The following is a 16971-nucleotide window of genomic DNA, read 5'->3' on the forward strand; positions in this document are numbered from 1 at the left end:
TATATATATATATATGTATGTAAAAATAGAAACTGTTAATTTTGTTACTGTTGTTAATCCTCACCTGAGGATATTTTTCCATTGATTTTTAGGGAAAGTGGAAGAGAGAAAGAAAGACAGAGAAACATCTATGTGAGATAAACACATCGATTGGCTGCCTCCTGCAAGAGCCCTGATCAGGGCCCAGGCCAGGGAGGAGCCTACAACCAAAGTACATGGAGTCAAACTTAGGACCCAGTAGGCTGCGTGCAGGAAGCAACAATCAATTTTTCACTCTCAAATAGATGTTTCTCTCTTTCTCTCTCTCTCTCTCTCTAAAAATCAATAAAAATATTTTTGAAATTTTTATTGAGTTTCTTTTAGTTTGCCAATACATAAAGAATGCTACCTAGCTTTAAACTAAATATTAATTTTAAAAATAATAAAAAGAGGAAAATTTTCTTCAGTTCTTTGAGTAAACAATAATGTAAAATTGAAATAATGAACTGCCCACACCTTTCCTTCTCCCCACTTCTTCCCCCAAAGGTATGCATCTCCTAAACTCTAAGGGATCCCAGACTTGCTACCAAGGGAGCAATGGGCAGAGACCACTGGCTAACTCCTAGAACCTGTTCACAAGGCCCCTTTTTCTGACTCTCCAGTGCTGACAGCAGTCCCATTGGCTCACTTCTTTCCCATTATGTTTCTAGAGAGACAAAGCAGCTCTGCCTAGTCTCTCTCCTGTTGCTTCTCCTATCCTGAGGCCTTCCTTGTTTCACTGTCATAAAACATACTCTTGACCTGGCCTTGTGGCTCCGTTGGTTGAAGCATCATCCCTTACACCAAAATGTGGTGAGTTTGGGTGCGATCCCTGGTCAGGGCACATGTAGGAGGCAACTGATCCATGTTTCTCTCACAGGGATGTTTCTCTCTCTCTCTCTCTCTCTCTCTCTCTCTCTCTCTTCTCTCTCTTCCTCTCTTTAAAATCAATTAAAAAATTAGTCCTAGCCAATTTTGCTTAGTGAATAGAGCATCAGCCTGCGGACAGAAGGATTCCAGGTTCGATTCTGGTCAAGAGCACATGCCAGGGTTTCGGGCTTGATCCCCAGTAGAGGGCATGCAGGAGGCAGCCGATCAATGATTCTCTCTCATCACTGATGTTTCTATCTCTCTCTCCTCCCTTCCTCTCTGAAATCAATAAAAATATATATTCTTTTAAATCATTAAAAAATTAAATATACTCTTAAAAACTTTTTTTAAATAATGACTAATATTTACTACCTACCAACATTATGATCTAAGTGCTTTTGTACATTAAATTATTTAATCCTCACAGCCATTATCACCATCTTAAAGATGAAAAAATTGGGGCTAAGGCTATGAAACTGGAATTGTAGAGCTTTAAATAACCTTATAAGGCAAAGTGCTATTTAACCAAAATGGTCAAAGAATGAGAATAAGACACAAATGAGTAACCAACTGTTAAAGAATTAGAATACAATAAAACCACATTTAATAAAGCTTTACTTGAATAAAATGTGATTCAGAAATGTACTCCAAGATCCCATGATGCCTAGAAACCAACACTATGAACAATTCTATTGTGAATGTATAAAGTGTAGGAGACTGGGTTAAATACGTACTAACCTTGTAATCCATTCTGAAAAATGTCTTTTTGTAATAAATTCCCCATACTTTATCATTTGTCTCTTCATATTTCAAAAGAAAACTTCTGATTCTTATACTTTTTATTTTAACCTATCTATATATATAAAAGGCTAAGTGTCTGTACGACTGGTATCTACGATGCGCACTGACCATCAGGGGGGCAGATGCTCAATGCAGGAGCTGCCATGATCCTGCCATGACATGCACCAGCCATTTAAAAATACAGACCTGGCACCGACAAACCAACACTCAGCTTCCCCGAAGTGGGACACAGGCCCTGCCACCACCCCAGAGCGACACCACACCAAATCGCAGCCAACGCTGCCGAGACCCCCTGTTGCAAAATGCAGCCCACAGCCCAGGCCAGCCAGGAAACGGTCGCTGTGGGCACCGGGCAATGACGTCACGTAGCAACTAGTATCTTCTCCCTAGCGACTAGCATCCTTGGAGTTTCTTCAGTCCAGGAACCCGACTTGCTTTATAGTCAGGTGCAAACATTTTACAGCTGAACCTAATGTGAAGCATTTTCCCATGCCTCATCTCATTTGATTGTCACAGAAGTCCTGGAGTAAGTAGACAGGAGACTCAGTAGAATCCTGTTTTCTTTTCATCAGCAAGAAGCAAATAGCGATATTAAAATATTTTTCTAATTAATTTCCTTTCAATGTGCACAAATTCGTATACTGGGACACTAGTAATAAATAAGTTAAAAAGCAAATAGGCTGATTTCATAAAATATTTTTAGGTCATTAAAGAAAAAGAGGATAGTAAGATTATAAAAGGTAATAAAATTACTCCAATGTCTCTCAGAAACCTCCTAAGTCCCTCTGCCCCAATGTTTCCATTTTAAAAAATTTACTAAATTACATGCATATTAGCATAACCAATGGACATAGACACTGGGATGGTGGGGGCTTGCCCTCGGGAGTGGGAATGGCTGGGGTAGGGATCAATCCGGGAAAAAGGAGACATATGTAAAACTTTAGACAATAAAAAATAAAATAAATCTTACTAAGCAAAAAAAAAAAAAAAAAAATTCTAAATTACCCCAAAACCTTCTGATATAGTTCCATCAGCAAAGTCAAAATGGCCCTGGCCGGTGTACTCAGTTGGCTGAGTGCAGTCCCATGCACACCAGTTTGATTCCCAGTCAGGGACATACCCAGGTTGTAGGCTAAATCCCCAGAAGGCCCAATGAACAAGGCAGCCAATTGATGTTTTTCTCTGATCAATGTTTCTGTCTCTCTCTCCCCTCCCTTCCTCTCTCAAATCAATAAAAACATATTTTTTTAAAACAGTCAAAATGATCACTACTTAAAAATACATAGTAGGCACCTAATCAAAAATATTTACATTTATCACTCAATTATGCAATATGTTAAGTTAAACCATCCCAGTTACTAATTCAAATTTGCTTAAAGTTCACACAAAATTAGTACATGCATTTAATAAAAGAGGAAGAATAACTACTCAGAGCTTACTGACAGTCAGAGAAGGTGACTATAAACAGGTTTAATTGGCTTCAATTTTTCATTATTGACATAATAAAATGCCATTTATCGGAATAATTCAAATGAGATTACTTTCTAGTATCTCATTTCAGTTAATAACTCCAATCTGAAAGCATGAGAAGCACTGACTAAGCATCTTTCCAAGAACTGTGCATAATTACTTTTTGCCAATGACAGATTCCAAAGGAATATCTGCTTTGTGGTACCAGGACTGGACTCCTGTACCTTCACAACCTAATAATTGTGAAATCACCTGAAGCAGCTGGGGCACTCCCAGCCTTTGGATTAGAGAAAACACTAAACAGAATTCTAATAAAAAGAATCCATGTTAAGAAGCTGAGAAATTATGCCGAAACCGGTTTGGCTCAGTGGATAGAGCGTCGGCCTGCGGACTGAAGGGTCCCAGGTTCAATTCCGGTCAAGGGCATGTACCTTGTGGGAGCATCCCCAGTGGGGCGTGTGCAGGAGGCAGCTGATCCATGATGTTTCTCTCTCATGGATGTTTCTAGCTCTCTATCCCTCTCCCTTCCTCTCTGTAAAAAATCAATAAAACATATTTTAAAAAAAAAAAGAAGCTGAGAAATTAAAATTGCTACCTATACATAAACATCATTATGATCAATCATCAAAAACTCTACTGAGCCTGGCCAGCATGGCTCAGTGGTTGAGCATCGATCTATGAACCAGGAGGTCACAGTTCTATTCCCAGTCGGGGCACAAGCCCAGGTTGCGGGCTTGATCCCCATTGGGGGGCGTGCAGGAGGTAACCAATCAATGATTCTCTCTTACCTTTAATGTTTCTATCTCTCTCTCCCTCTCCCTTTGTCTCTAAAATCAATAAGAATTTTTTTTTAAATACTCTGCTGAGACTCTACTACGTGCAAAGTTCAGTGAAAGGAACTGAGGGGAATACAGGCTAAGACAAAATTATCTACTGATCAAGAAGATTCTGATCAAATTAGGTAAAGATACAAGCTAGTCAAGTTATCCAAGAGTATGAGGGGTATTGGCATTACAAGCTGCAAGATTTTTGAGAAAGATCCAACTAGGTAGATAAGACATACTAGTGTGATTTACCAAAAACATGAGGGCATCAGCAATTAATGTCATAATTTTTAAAGAGAGGTTAACTATTGTAAAGCCATGATAGACTTCAAAGAGGGGTAATTGAGCTGAGCATTGAAGGATGGAAAGATTAATTGGTTAAACAGCGTAAGAGAAGAAAAGGACTAAAGATAATGGCAACAAAGGTGTGAATTGGGCAAGTGGTCATTAAATATTTATAAATACCTACTATATCTCAGTCATTGTTAGGTACCAGGTATACACTGGTGAACAAAACCGATGAGTACCCTGCTCCTGTGAAGTCCAGTAGGGAAGACAGATAATAATCACACAAGCAGATATATCATTACGAATTGTAATAGGCACTAAGAAGGGAGACAACAGGAAATACTAGTAACGGGAAAGGACTGGCAAAATAGGGATGAGGGAAAGCAACTCTGATACATAAGCTGAGGCTTAAAGAAGGCAGCCATGCCCTAACTGGTTTGGCTCAGTGGATAGAGTGTCGGCCTGCGGACTGAAGGGTCCTAGGTTCGATTCTGGTCAAGGGCATGTACCTTGGTTGCGGGCTCATGCCCAGTAGGGGGTGTGCAGGAGGCAGCTTGATCGATGTTGCTCTCTCATCGATGTTTCTAACTCTCTATCCCTCTCCCTTCCTCTCTGTACTAGTAAAAAAATCAATAAAATGTATTTTAAAAAAAGAAAGCAGCCAGGCAAAAAGCAGGGGAAAGAGTGTTCAAGAGAGAGCCGGCCTAACTGGCATCGTCCTGATATATTAAAGTTGTGGTTTTGACCTTCAATTGGGACACATACAAGAATCAACCAATGAATGCACATCTCTCTCCCTTCCTCTCTAAAATCAATCAATAATTTTTTTATAAAAAGAGAGAGCCACCCATACAAAAGGCCCAAGGTATGAAAGAACTTGCTGAATTTGAAAGTAATAAGAAGCTACTGTGACTGAAGCATAATGGACAATGTGCTTAGCGGCAGGGGCCAGGTTATATACAAGGCATAACAAGCCAGGATAAAATGTTTGCAGCCCTGGCCAGTTTGCTCAGTGATTAGAGAGTCAGCCTGCGGAGACAAGGGTCTCAGATTCAATTCGGATTCAATTCCCAGTCAGGGGGATGGTCAGGATCAGGGACACATACCTCAGTTGCAGGTTCCCCAGCCCAGGTAGGGGCATGTGTGGGAGGCAACCAATCAATGTGTCTCTTTCCCTTCAATGTTTTTTTCTCTCTCTCTCCCCCCACTCCTCCTCCTTCCCTTCCACTCTCTGAAAATCAATGGAAAAAATATCCTCAGGTGAGGATTAAAAAAAACAGTGTTTACATACTCAAACATATCCTATATAATAAAAGGCTAATATGCAAATTGTCCCCTTGACCAGGAGTTTGACCAGGGGACGGGCCAGCCAGCCAACTACCCACAACCCCTTCCCCCGGCTGGCCCCGCCCCCAGTCAGCCCCCCCCCTTCATCCCAATCAGGGGAGGCCCCTCCCCAAGGCCGGCCCAGCCCCAATCAGCCCAATCGGGGCTGAGCTGGCTGGACCCCACCCATGCATGAATTTGTGCACCAGGCCTCTACTTGTTGAATAAAAGGAGCCAGACCCAAAAGAATATATGGAGTATGATTTCATTTTTACAGAAGTACAAAAACGGATAAAACTGCCCTATCTGGTTTGGCCCAGTAGATAAAGTGTCAGCCTGTGGACTGAAGGGTCCCTGGTTGAGCATTGACCTATGAAACAGGAGGTCACATGCCAGAGTTGGGGGCTCAATTCCCCAGGAGGTGGGCAGGAAGCAGCCAATAGATAATTCTCTGTTATCATTGACTAGTGGCCCAGCGTGCGAAATCGCGCACAGTAGGCTGCCCACCACTTCTGCGGGAGCCAGCAGGAGCCGAAGCATGCCAGCAGGAGCGCGCCACTTCTGCGAGAGGGAGGCGGAAGGGAGCCGCCAGCAAGAGCTGGGGTGGGGGGGCAGAGGGACCAAGAGGTGCTCCATGCATCTCCTGGTGACTGGTTGCGCACACAACCCCGCCCACCTACCTGCACGCACCTGCTGCACATGCAGCCTCCTGCTGATTGGTCGTTATGTGTGACGACCATGTGCATATTAGCCTTTTATTATATAGGATGCTTCTATCTCTCTCTCCCTCTCCCTTCCTCTCTGAAACCAATTATAATATATTTTTTAATAAAAACAGCAATGCCTAAACAGGTCAGGAATGCTTGTTATGTTTTGGCTTATATTTTAATGTGGTATTTTCAAGCATTTCTTTTGCCCCCTCCCCCTACCCTTCCCTCTCCTCAACCCTACTACACCAGAGAGTGTAATGAAATAAAAAGACCCCAAACTTGAGCATCAATTATACAGGAGTTCAACTCAATGGTCTGCCCCTCACTAGCTTTGGCATAACTACTCTGAGCTCAGATCCCTCATATATAAAATAAGGATAATGACTATCTCACAGAGTTATTATTTTCTCCCTGTCATACCCAAAATACTGAGTTGGTGGACTGTTATTTTAATTTAATTATTATTTCCTAATGGTATATGGATGGTTGAGAAGTTTCCATTCTCAGGATTCACAGGTGGGAGAAGATGATTATAAAAGAGGCAACATAAAGAAATAGAATGAGCCGAAACCGGTTTGGCTCAGTGGATAGAGCGTCGGCCTGAGGACTCAGGGGTCCCAGGTTCGATTCTGGTCAAGGGCATATGCCTTGGTTGCGGGCACATCCCCAGTGGGGGGTGTGCAGGAGGCAGCTGATCGATGTTTCTCTCTCATCGATGTTTCTAGCTCTCTATCCCTCTCTCTTCCTCTCTGTAAAAAAATCAATAAAATATATTTTTAAAAAAAAGAAATAGAATGAATAAAGAGAAATAAGGAGTAAGAGGTAAAAAATGGAGTTTCTTCTAGAAGTGCAGTAACAGGTTTCAAGCATTTCCTTAGATAGAAACTTTTTAAAAGGAGAATGGGCAGGTTCAGTAAAGAGAAATTATGAGAAGGAAAAAATAAGCTTACGTCTTCCCAACAAGACACAATTTCTACCTAATTTATTCCCTTTGTGGAATATTAGCTAAAACAAGTTAGAGGTAAACTAAGGATATTGTCACAGGTGGAAGGGCAAGGCCTTTAATCATTTTATAGCATCCCCACCCTTAAGAACTATTTGAACAACCATAATCTGTAAGTACTTCTTAAGGATAGCCAAAGATGTTTTATATTTCAGGAGCTACCATTTCATAAAAAATAAAATAAATAGCAGTTCAACTCTTCAATAAATCTTTGGGTAATTTTTCTTCCACAATGTATCAAAAATAATGAAAACCTGGTTTAATATATTTCCCCTGATTTGACAAATGTCCCCATCTTCCCTCTCTTATTCTGCTCATGCATCTCACCATCAAATATCTAAGATTTCCCCTCTTTCCTACAAACTTGGCACCTGAACTCTCTAATATTCACTCTGATGGCACCAGTATTGAATGTGAATATAAAAACTTGACAAAATTTCCAGGGACCCCTCTGCTAACCAATTTAAACAAATGAAGTCAGTAGTGATTACACAGCTGTATACATTTGTCATATATCCATCACAAAGTGTACACTTAAAATTGGTGAATTTTATTGTAGGTAAATTATACCTGGACAAAGCTGACTTGGAAAAAAAATTAAAAGCCCAGGCAGTGTTGCTCAGTAGTTGAGGTCTCTAGTTTTCATTCCCGATCAGGGCACATGCCCAGGTTGCAAACTCAATCCCCAAAAGGTCCCATGCAGGAGGCAGCTGATCAATGTTTCTCTCTCATCTATGTTTATATCTCTCTCTCCCTCGCCCTTCCTCTCTCTTTAATAAAGTCAAGAAAAACATTTTTAAGAAAAGAATGCATGCATTCATTCAGCAAATATTTATTGAGCACCTATTATGTGCATTCAAAGTTTATACCAAATCTTTCAGCTTGACTATGTAGGTCCTACCTGTATGTAATGTGCTTTACTCATAAGCTGACAATATCCCACAAAGCCATGTTACATGAAAAATGGTTCCGTTTCTGATCATGAATATCACCTCAATGATGGCCTCTACAGTGGAAGAACCATTAGCTATCCAACATCTTCCATTACATAAATGCAATCTATGATCACCCAGGTACTCTATAAGAAATAGATGTATTAAGCACCTACTGCATATAGAACATAGCACTACAACATGGGTTTGTCTTTCTACAAAAAACAAACAAACAAAAAACAAACAAAAAACCTAGAACATCTCAAAAGCATTCTGACAACACTGCTGGAGGAAAAGAAGGCAACATTATTGGGAAATAGACTTAATTGACAGGGTCCCAGTGACCTAGTGGCTCAGTCAAAGAGCTAGAAACTAAGCCTCCTGGTTCCCAGTGCAGTGTGCCTACTGGAGATAACCATGGACCTTAGAAACAGACTTGAGTTTTATTTTATTTTTTTAAACATATTTTATTGATTTTTTACAGAGAGGAAGAAAGAGGGATAGAGAGCTAGAAACATCAATGAGAGAGAAACATCGACCAGCTGCCGCCTGCACACCTCCCACTGGGGATGTGCCCGCAACCAATGTACATGCCCTTGACCGGAATCGAACCCGGGACCCCTCAGTCCGCAGACTGACGCTCTATCCACTGAGCCAAACCGGCTTCGGCCAGACTTGAGTTTTAATTCCAGTTCCACTTCTTACTAGTTTTATATATAAACTTGGGAAAAATCCCTTTACCTTCTGACCCTCACCGTTTGCTCATCTGTGAAACAGAGACGCCAACTCCTTGTGAAGACTTTGTGAGATATAGACCACCAAGCACAATTACTGGGCACAGAATAGGCACTCAACAATATTAGTTCCCCTTCTTGGTCTTAAATTATTTAAGAGTAAGCAAATACCTATTAATCAAGGCTGATCCAAAATCCCTGTTAGTAATCACAGGACGATGAACCAGTATTTGCTGTCTTGTTTATATTCTAATCAACTCCCTTCCCACCCCACCATTTCCAGTTTTTCGAACTTTAGTGACTATGTTTAGAAAAGTGATTTAATTTTAGAAACCTGAAAAATTCTTCTGAGTAAATTGAGCACAACTTTAATATGCCCCAAGGGGAATTCTGAGCAAAATAATTATTTCTGACAAGAGAACTTTCTATGGGGGTTATTCAATTTAACCACACCAATGCCACCAAACACGCAAAGTGACAGGAAGCAATCTGGAACATACTTGTGTAGATTCCCAGAAGGGAAATGTTCCCCGAAAATCCATGCCCCTCTCCCCCTCCCTAATCTGAGGCAGTAAAATCTTACTAGGTGAACTGAATTCCCCCGGTTCTGACTGCGGCAGTTTGTAAAAAGCCCTGAACAAAACCCCACCTCTCAAAAGACCCCCCCCCCAAAAGGCAGGGAAGTCCAGAGAGTATTTTCTCCACAAGCGACAGACAGATAAGGCACCAGGAGCTCAGAAGCATGATTTGTTTCCCAAGGTCATTCATGTCAGAGAAGGTGCGACGGAGACTCTGCCCGCCAGCAGCCTGCCTTTGCGGAGATCACACTGCAGCGTTTTGGGGGTGTCTATTCTCTTCCCCTCTCCCACCCTCAAGGGTGAGCACCAGTCTCGGCATTTCCGAAACAGGCCACAACAAGTCCTGCAGTGTTAGGAAAGGGGCTGACGATGAAGAAACAGATGCTCCAAAGCAAGATGGTCTTTCCTGGCTCACGGAGCGTCCTCCAAGGTTATTACCAGAAACCGCAGGCACCTCACAGAGCGCTAACCCGGGCTCCGAGCCCCCCCGCCGCCCGGCCGCTCCGGGACGCCGGGTTCCCTGCAGGCAGCCTCCGCAGCCCGAGGCCACTGGCCCCAGAAACCGCACTTCATTCCTGCGCCTCGGGAAGCCATGGCTCCTTCCCGGCCGGGCAGGGGTGGGGGGTGCGCGGGGAGGCGGGGAGGCGGGCCGCGTGCGCTGCGGAAAGTTCACCGCGGCGGCGGCGGCGGCGGCGGGGGCGGGGGACGGCCCGGCCCAGCTCGCCCGCGTCCCCCTGCAGATTCCACCATTAATTAGTCCTCAGGACTGTCTACTGGCAACTTAAACAAAGCGAATGCCTCAAATTCCTTCCTAGCCCGGCGGTCTGGCTGTGAGACCAGCATCCGCCGGGACGCGGCCGGCGAGGCAGGCCGACAGCTGCGGCGGCGGCGGGACCCCTCCCCGCCCGGCCCGCACCCCCGCAGCGCAGTCCCGCAGCCGGCCCCCGCACGCCGGCCCGAACGCTCCCAACCTCCAACCTCCTCCCTCCTCCTCCTCCTCCTCCTCCTCCTCAGGAGCTCCCGGCTCTTCCTGTAAGATCACTTCCTTCCTCCCGGGTGCCCGCGGGCCCCGCGCAGCCCCCTCCCCGGCCGCCCCGGCCCCCCGCCCCGCCGCGCTGCTCCCCGCCCCCACCGGGCCCCGCGCGCTCTCCCTCCGACTCCCAAACTCGACCTTAAAACTCTTCCTCCGTGGCCCCCCCCCCAAAAACATCCCCTGAGCTCCCTGCCCCAACATTTCTCCTCAGAGTCTCGTTCCCACCGAGAAGTCTCTCAGAAGCTTCCCTCCCCCTTCAAAAACTCCACAAACATTCTCAAGGTCTCGCCCCCAAAGGTCTCCCCTTCCGAGTTCTTCCTCCGAAATTCCAAACTCTCCCCCCACCTCAGCTCCACACCCCCCGGCCCTCCCCCGGTGCGCCCGCCGGTTCTGCCCCGCCGCCCCCGGGTGCCCCCGACCCCTCCGCGGGGCAGGCCATCCACTCGGACGCCCTCCCCAACCCTGGCCTGCCCGCCCCGGCCTCCCGCACCGCGTTCCCGCCGCCCCACCGCAGACCCCTCACCTCGGCGGCTCCGGCCCACGCTCCCGCCCGCCGAGGGCTCGGGCACTCCGCTCCCGGCCGCCGGCGCCTCCTCGGGCTCCCCTGGACTGACAATGAGGGGCGGGCCCAGTGGGTGACGTCAGCGTCCTGGGGGCGGGGCCTGCGGCGAGGGGTGGGGCTAGGCTGTACGCCCCTCCCCCTCCGCGTATTTTACCCTTCCCCAGACTAGGGCTCCGCCAAGTTGTAGGCGCGGTGGGAATTCAAAATGGGAGACAAAACGTCCTGCTTTCAAGAGGGGCACCGTCTGGGGTGTTGCGAGGACTAAATGAGATAATCCATGTAAAGGTGGTTAGCCCGGGGCCTGCCATAGAGCAATCACTCAACAAATACTATTTCTATTACTCAGCAAATGTGGAAAAGGAACTCAGTTTAAGACTCAAGAGGCATGAGTTCCAGTCCCCAGCTCTGCTATTAATTAATTGTGTGATCCTAGACAAGTCCTTTCCCATCCCTCACTTTCAACTTCTTTAAAATGGGAAGGGGCGATGACCAGATGATCTCAAAACTCCCTCCAATAATTACATATTTTCTGTGGACCTACTATGTGCAAGGTACCTACAGCCCAGAGACGTGGAGAGGGGAGCTTTTGAAGGGAGCCCAAGGCCCACACCCAGCAGGGTGCAGGGCACAGCCAGAGACACTCCTGATAGATGCCCTCCCACATACTGGCACAGAGCTGCATTCACAAGCTGGGGCATAGATGCGCTGAGGGCTGCTTCCGCTGACTGCAGCAGCATAGCTGGTCTCTTGAGACATCTCTTGTGTAAGTTCCTTATTGCCTATGGAATAAAGGCTAAAGCCCTGACCTACCTTTATACACACACACATACTGTAAAGTTTATCCAAACTTCCCCTGGCACACCCACTGCTTTCCCACATCTGCCCCATTGCTCATGCTCGTCCCTTGCTGTCTTATCTCAACTTACAACTCCTAGTTTCCCCCAGCCAGAAGTGGACTCTCCCTGCTTGGAATATCCACAGCATTGTGTTTAACTCTCCTGTGGTCATGAACACATTTTTAACTTGTGTCACATTAACCTCCCTTTTGTTTCTTAGCACTTTCTCCCTTCCTCGAGGTCAGAACCCACACATGTTCCACAAACCACGTAGTTGTCATTCTTATTTTCGTTATTATTATCATCAATATTATTTCTAGCTTGTAACACCACATAGCACCTCTAGTAATAATCCGCCCAATCATTACGCAGTAGAAGACTTTGAAGTCGGGGAGGAAGAGGCTCGCTGAAAGTGGCCCTGCCGAGGATTGCCATTGGAACAGGAACCAACACTCCAGTTTCTAGCCCCCAGGGGGATTCTGCAGAGGCATATCTGACACACCAGGATATCTCTGTCACTTGGCACCTCCTCAAAAGTGGGGACAGCTTCAAGTTCTCTCTGCAAATTCTTCTCTCTCTCTCTCTCTCTCTCTCTCTCTCTCTCTCTCTCTCTGCAAATTCTTTGCAGCAGAGCTGACCCATTTCTCCCTCATGCCTTTCTCCTCTCACTTTCCTTACAAGAGATGGATCTGTGTTAAACTGCCCTTGGCCTCTCTGCAGTCCACTAGGAGGTCTGCAGCAAGGCACTGGGCGTTTCCAGAGTGCTGGCCTGTGGGAAGAGGGAAAGGGTTTGGGGATTCTGATTAATTTCCTGCACTGAAGACAGGCAAACGGCTGTCCTGAAATGCCTGGGCTGGTCCTCAAGGGCCCCTAACAAATTGAGGCTTATATTTAGAATAGGAAATTCAAAAACGCTACTTCCCATGAAAATCGAGCATGGCCACAGGATTGCCGCAGGCAAAGAACAGGCCTTTGCTGAGTCTTTCCCATGTGCTGACTCTGATTCCAAGCATTGCAAACACTTGGAAGAGAGAACCCAGGACGTACAGGGGAGGTTCTGAAGACAGAACTTTCTCCCCGAGACCGATGACCCCATCTGCCACTTATTCATTCATTCACACCAAAGCTTTGGCACAAGACAAACCAGGATTCAAATCCCAGCTCCACCACTTACCAACTGTGTGACCTTGGACTTGCAGCCTCTGCACCTCGGTTTCTCATCTAAAAAAACAGGAATAATCTCCCTGGCCGCGTGGCTCAGTTAGTTGGAGTGTCGTTCCACACACCAAAGTGTTGTGGGTTCGATTCCCAGTTGGGGCACATACCTAGGTGCATATGGGAGACAACCAATTGATGTTTCTCTCACACATTGATTTTTTTCTCTCTCTCTCTCTTCCTCTCTGTCTCTAAATAATTAATTAATTAATTAATTAATTAACATATCCTTGAGTGAGGATAAAAAAATGGGAATAATAAAAAAAATGGGAATAATAATAGCACCTATCTCATACAGTGACTGTGATGATAAATGAAGTAACATGTGAAAGAGCTTAGTTCAGAGCCTGGCTCCCAGTTCATGCGAGGATATGGTGGCTGCTGTGACTATTTCATGATGCCCTCCCAGAAAGGCCTCGCGTGTGCTGGCCTCTGGGCTGTAGGGCTGACAGTCCTGACTTCATAAGCTCAGTTGGAAAAGGAATGAGGTAGATTTGCATGATCAGGCAAGAAAATGCATCTACTGGGTATTGTTAAATGATAAGAGTAAGTTGCAGAATTACAGGTACAGTAGGATCCGATGGTTATAACTTTAATATATGTTTAATATATACATAAAATATGGAAAATATAGAGAACTAAATAGGAGGCTCTCACCTTTCTTTCTTACTGTTTGACATGTGTGTGTGTGTGTGTGTGTGTGTGTGTGTGCGTGAGCAACTTAAAAAAAAAAAGACTCTACCAGATGCTAAGAGGGAAAAAGAAAGGGGATGAAAACACAGCTACAAGACAGATCAGCAGTGGGCATCTGAATCATAGAAAGTTCCACAGCTCACATCTCATTCTTCGTGGCACTCCAGAAAAAGCCCCTGCCCAGAAATTCTCTCTTCCCTCCCTCCCCAGCCCTTAGCTTCATTTGAACTTTCAATGCTACAGCCAAAGGCAAGACTCCTAACAGAGCTCCCAGGAACCATGGCAAAACCAGTAGGAAATACTTTTAAGCTGGATTTTTTTTTCTCCCTGTTCTATGCCCTCCTGCACCTCCCAAAGAATAAAAATATGTCACCATCATGTGCCTACTGTGCCCAAAGTTTGCACTTTCATGTTCCTCATGATATCTGTCTGCAATTTAATTTTAAAATAACTAGAGGCCTAGTGCACGAAATTCGTGCATGGGTGTGTGTGTCCCTCAGCCCAGCCTGCACCGTCTCCAATCTGGGACCCCTCGAGGGATGTCCAACTGCCCATTTAGGCCCAATCCTAATAGGCAGCCGGACATCCCTCTCACAATCCAGGACTGCTGGCTCCCAACTGCTCGCCTGCCTGCCTTCCTGATTGCCCCTAACGGCTTCTGCCTGCCAGCCTGATCTCCCCCTAACCACTCCCCTGCCAGCCTGATTGCCCCTAACTGCCCTCCCCTGCAGGCCTGGTCACCCCTAACTGCCTTCCCCTGCAGGCCTGGTCCTCTGCAACTGCTCTCTCCTGCAGGCCTAGTGCCTCCCAACTGCCCTCCCTTGCTGACCATCTTGTGGTGGCCATCTTGTGTCCACATGGGGGCAGCCATTTTTGACCACATGGGGGCAGCCATCTTGTGTGTTGGAGTGATGGTCAATTTGCATATTACTCTTTTATTAGATAGGATTTTCTTTTCTTTGTTTCTTTTTTTTACTTTAGAAAGAGAAGAAGGGAGAGGGGTAGAGAGAGAAATGCAAAAGATAAACATAGCCCTAACTGGTTTGGCTCAGTGGATAGAGCGTCGGCCTGCAGACTCAAGGGTCCCAGGTTCGATTCCAGTCAAGGGCATGTACCTGGGTTGCGGGCACATCCCCAGTAGGGGGCGTGCAGGAGGCAGCTGATTGATGTTTCTCTCTCATCGATGTTTCTAACTCTCTATCCCTCTCTCTTCCTCTCTGTAAAAAATCAATAAAATATATTTAAAAAAAAAAAAAAGATAAACATAGATCTATTGCCTCCTATACACACCCCAAACAGAGATTGAACCCAAAACCTGGGCATGTGACCTGACCGGGAATTGAACCTGAAACCTTTCAGTGCATGGAATGATGCTCCAACCAACTGAGCCACACAGGCCAGGGCTGCAATTTAAATTTTTTACAAGGAAGTTCTATTACTGAGTCATCAAGGAAAAAGGTATATATGAAATATATAAAAGTGCTAGCCAAGCTGGGGTTGGTTCACTTTGGTTGATTTGAAAACAATAAAACATAACATTGTGGTTGAGGCAAGTGCTAAGGTTCACAGGAATCATAGAAAGCGAAAGTGGCCGAAACCGGTTTGGCTCAGTGGATAGAGCATCGGCCTGTGGACTGAAGGGTCCCAGGTTCGATTCCGGTCAAGGGCATGTATCTTGGTTGCAGGCACATCCCCAGTGGGGAGTGTGCAGGAGGCAGCTGATCGATGTTTCTCTCTCATCGATGTTTCTGGCTCTCTATTCCTCTCTCTTCCTCTCTGTAAAAAATCAATAAAATATATTTTTTAAAAAAGAAAGAAAAAAAAAGAAAGCGAAAGTGGAAAGAGATAAAATCACCCTAAATTTCTCCTACTATCCCCCAAAAGGCATGATTTACATTTACATTTCAGGCCACCCACCAGGACCTATATTTCATTCATTCATTCATTCATTCAACAGACACTTAAGGATTCTTTACTATAAACCAAGCATCATACTGGGTACTTTATAGTTACCATTCCATATAGGTTATGGGAGTTATTATTCTTATCTTGACGATTAAGGAAACAAGGCTCAAGTAGGTAAAGTAACTTGCCCAAAGTCTCACATCTAATGGGATCTAAACCAAGGCCTTCCCAACATCAAAGCTCAATTCCTGAATGATGTGGGCTGAGTTACGAAGCCCGTGAGCCGCGCACTCAGGCAGCCATGATGGCCTGGCTGGCCTTGGGCAAGTCACTGAACTCTTCTCAGCAGTAGTTCCCCCATCCCTGCGGGATGCGGGCATACCTGGATATTTTGTGCGAATTCAGTGTTTTGTAAAATTGTAACACAGAATACAAAGGGAAGTCGTTAGGTCAGCTGTTCCAGGACTGAATCCCACTCATCTTTGAATCTCTTGGTGCTGTCCCCCTTATTGTGTAGCCCCATTAAGGTTTATCCCCCATTAAGGTATTTAGGACAGTCTTTCTTGCATGAACTCATACTATTTCCCCCACTAGCCTGGGACCTCCTCAAGGATGGGAACGATGTTTATTCATTTCTGAACCTTTTGCCCCCAGTACAGTGCCTGCCATGCATCGCTCCATTCCTTTAGTTATTTATTTCATAACAAATGGCTGAGAGCCCAACATGTGTCAGGCACTGCACAAACTATAGGACAAGAAAGATCTGGAGAGACAAGACAACATTAAACACAATTAATTATTTCATAACAATCGCGTTAAGTGCCACAAAGTATCAGGCCAGGTGCTATGAGGGCTTTGGGGATGCAGAGTGGAGACCTAGCTCAATCCAGGACCGAGGAAAGGCTTCCTAAAGGAGGTGGCCTTGAGGCTCAGAGAGGTTAAGAAATTTGCTCAAGGTCACACAGCTGGCAAGGGGAAAAGCTGGGATTTTAACCCAGAATGCCTGACTCCATAGCCCATGTCCTCTCTGCTATACAACACCACCTTTTATCTCTTCCATCGTATTCTTCCCTGGCTATTATTCATGTGAAGGGAGCAAGGTCTATCTAACACTGAATGCACTAAAGCGATGTTTTTCCCAGCTTTGGGGATTAGGGACCCCCTTTTGAGAAT

At 45.4% G+C, this 16971-nt stretch overlaps 1 protein-coding gene across 3 annotated transcripts in view; it reads right to left on the reverse strand.

The window, feature by feature from the left end:
• Nucleotides 1-11186, reverse strand: part of LUZP1 (leucine zipper protein 1) — a 124806-nt gene extending 113620 nt beyond the window's left edge. For all 3 annotated transcript variants that reach the window (XR_008556959.1, XR_008556958.1, XM_054720922.1), the window contains exon 1: nucleotides 11111-11186. The gene's annotated coding sequence lies outside the window, so the exon portion shown is untranslated. The remainder of the gene's footprint in view (nucleotides 1-11110) is intronic.
• Between the last annotated feature and the right edge of the window lie 5785 nt (nucleotides 11187-16971).

Source organism: Eptesicus fuscus, chromosome 9, assembly GCF_027574615.1.
Source record: "Eptesicus fuscus isolate TK198812 chromosome 9, DD_ASM_mEF_20220401, whole genome shotgun sequence".
NCBI classification, from domain to species: Eukaryota; Metazoa; Chordata; class Mammalia; order Chiroptera; family Vespertilionidae; genus Eptesicus; species Eptesicus fuscus.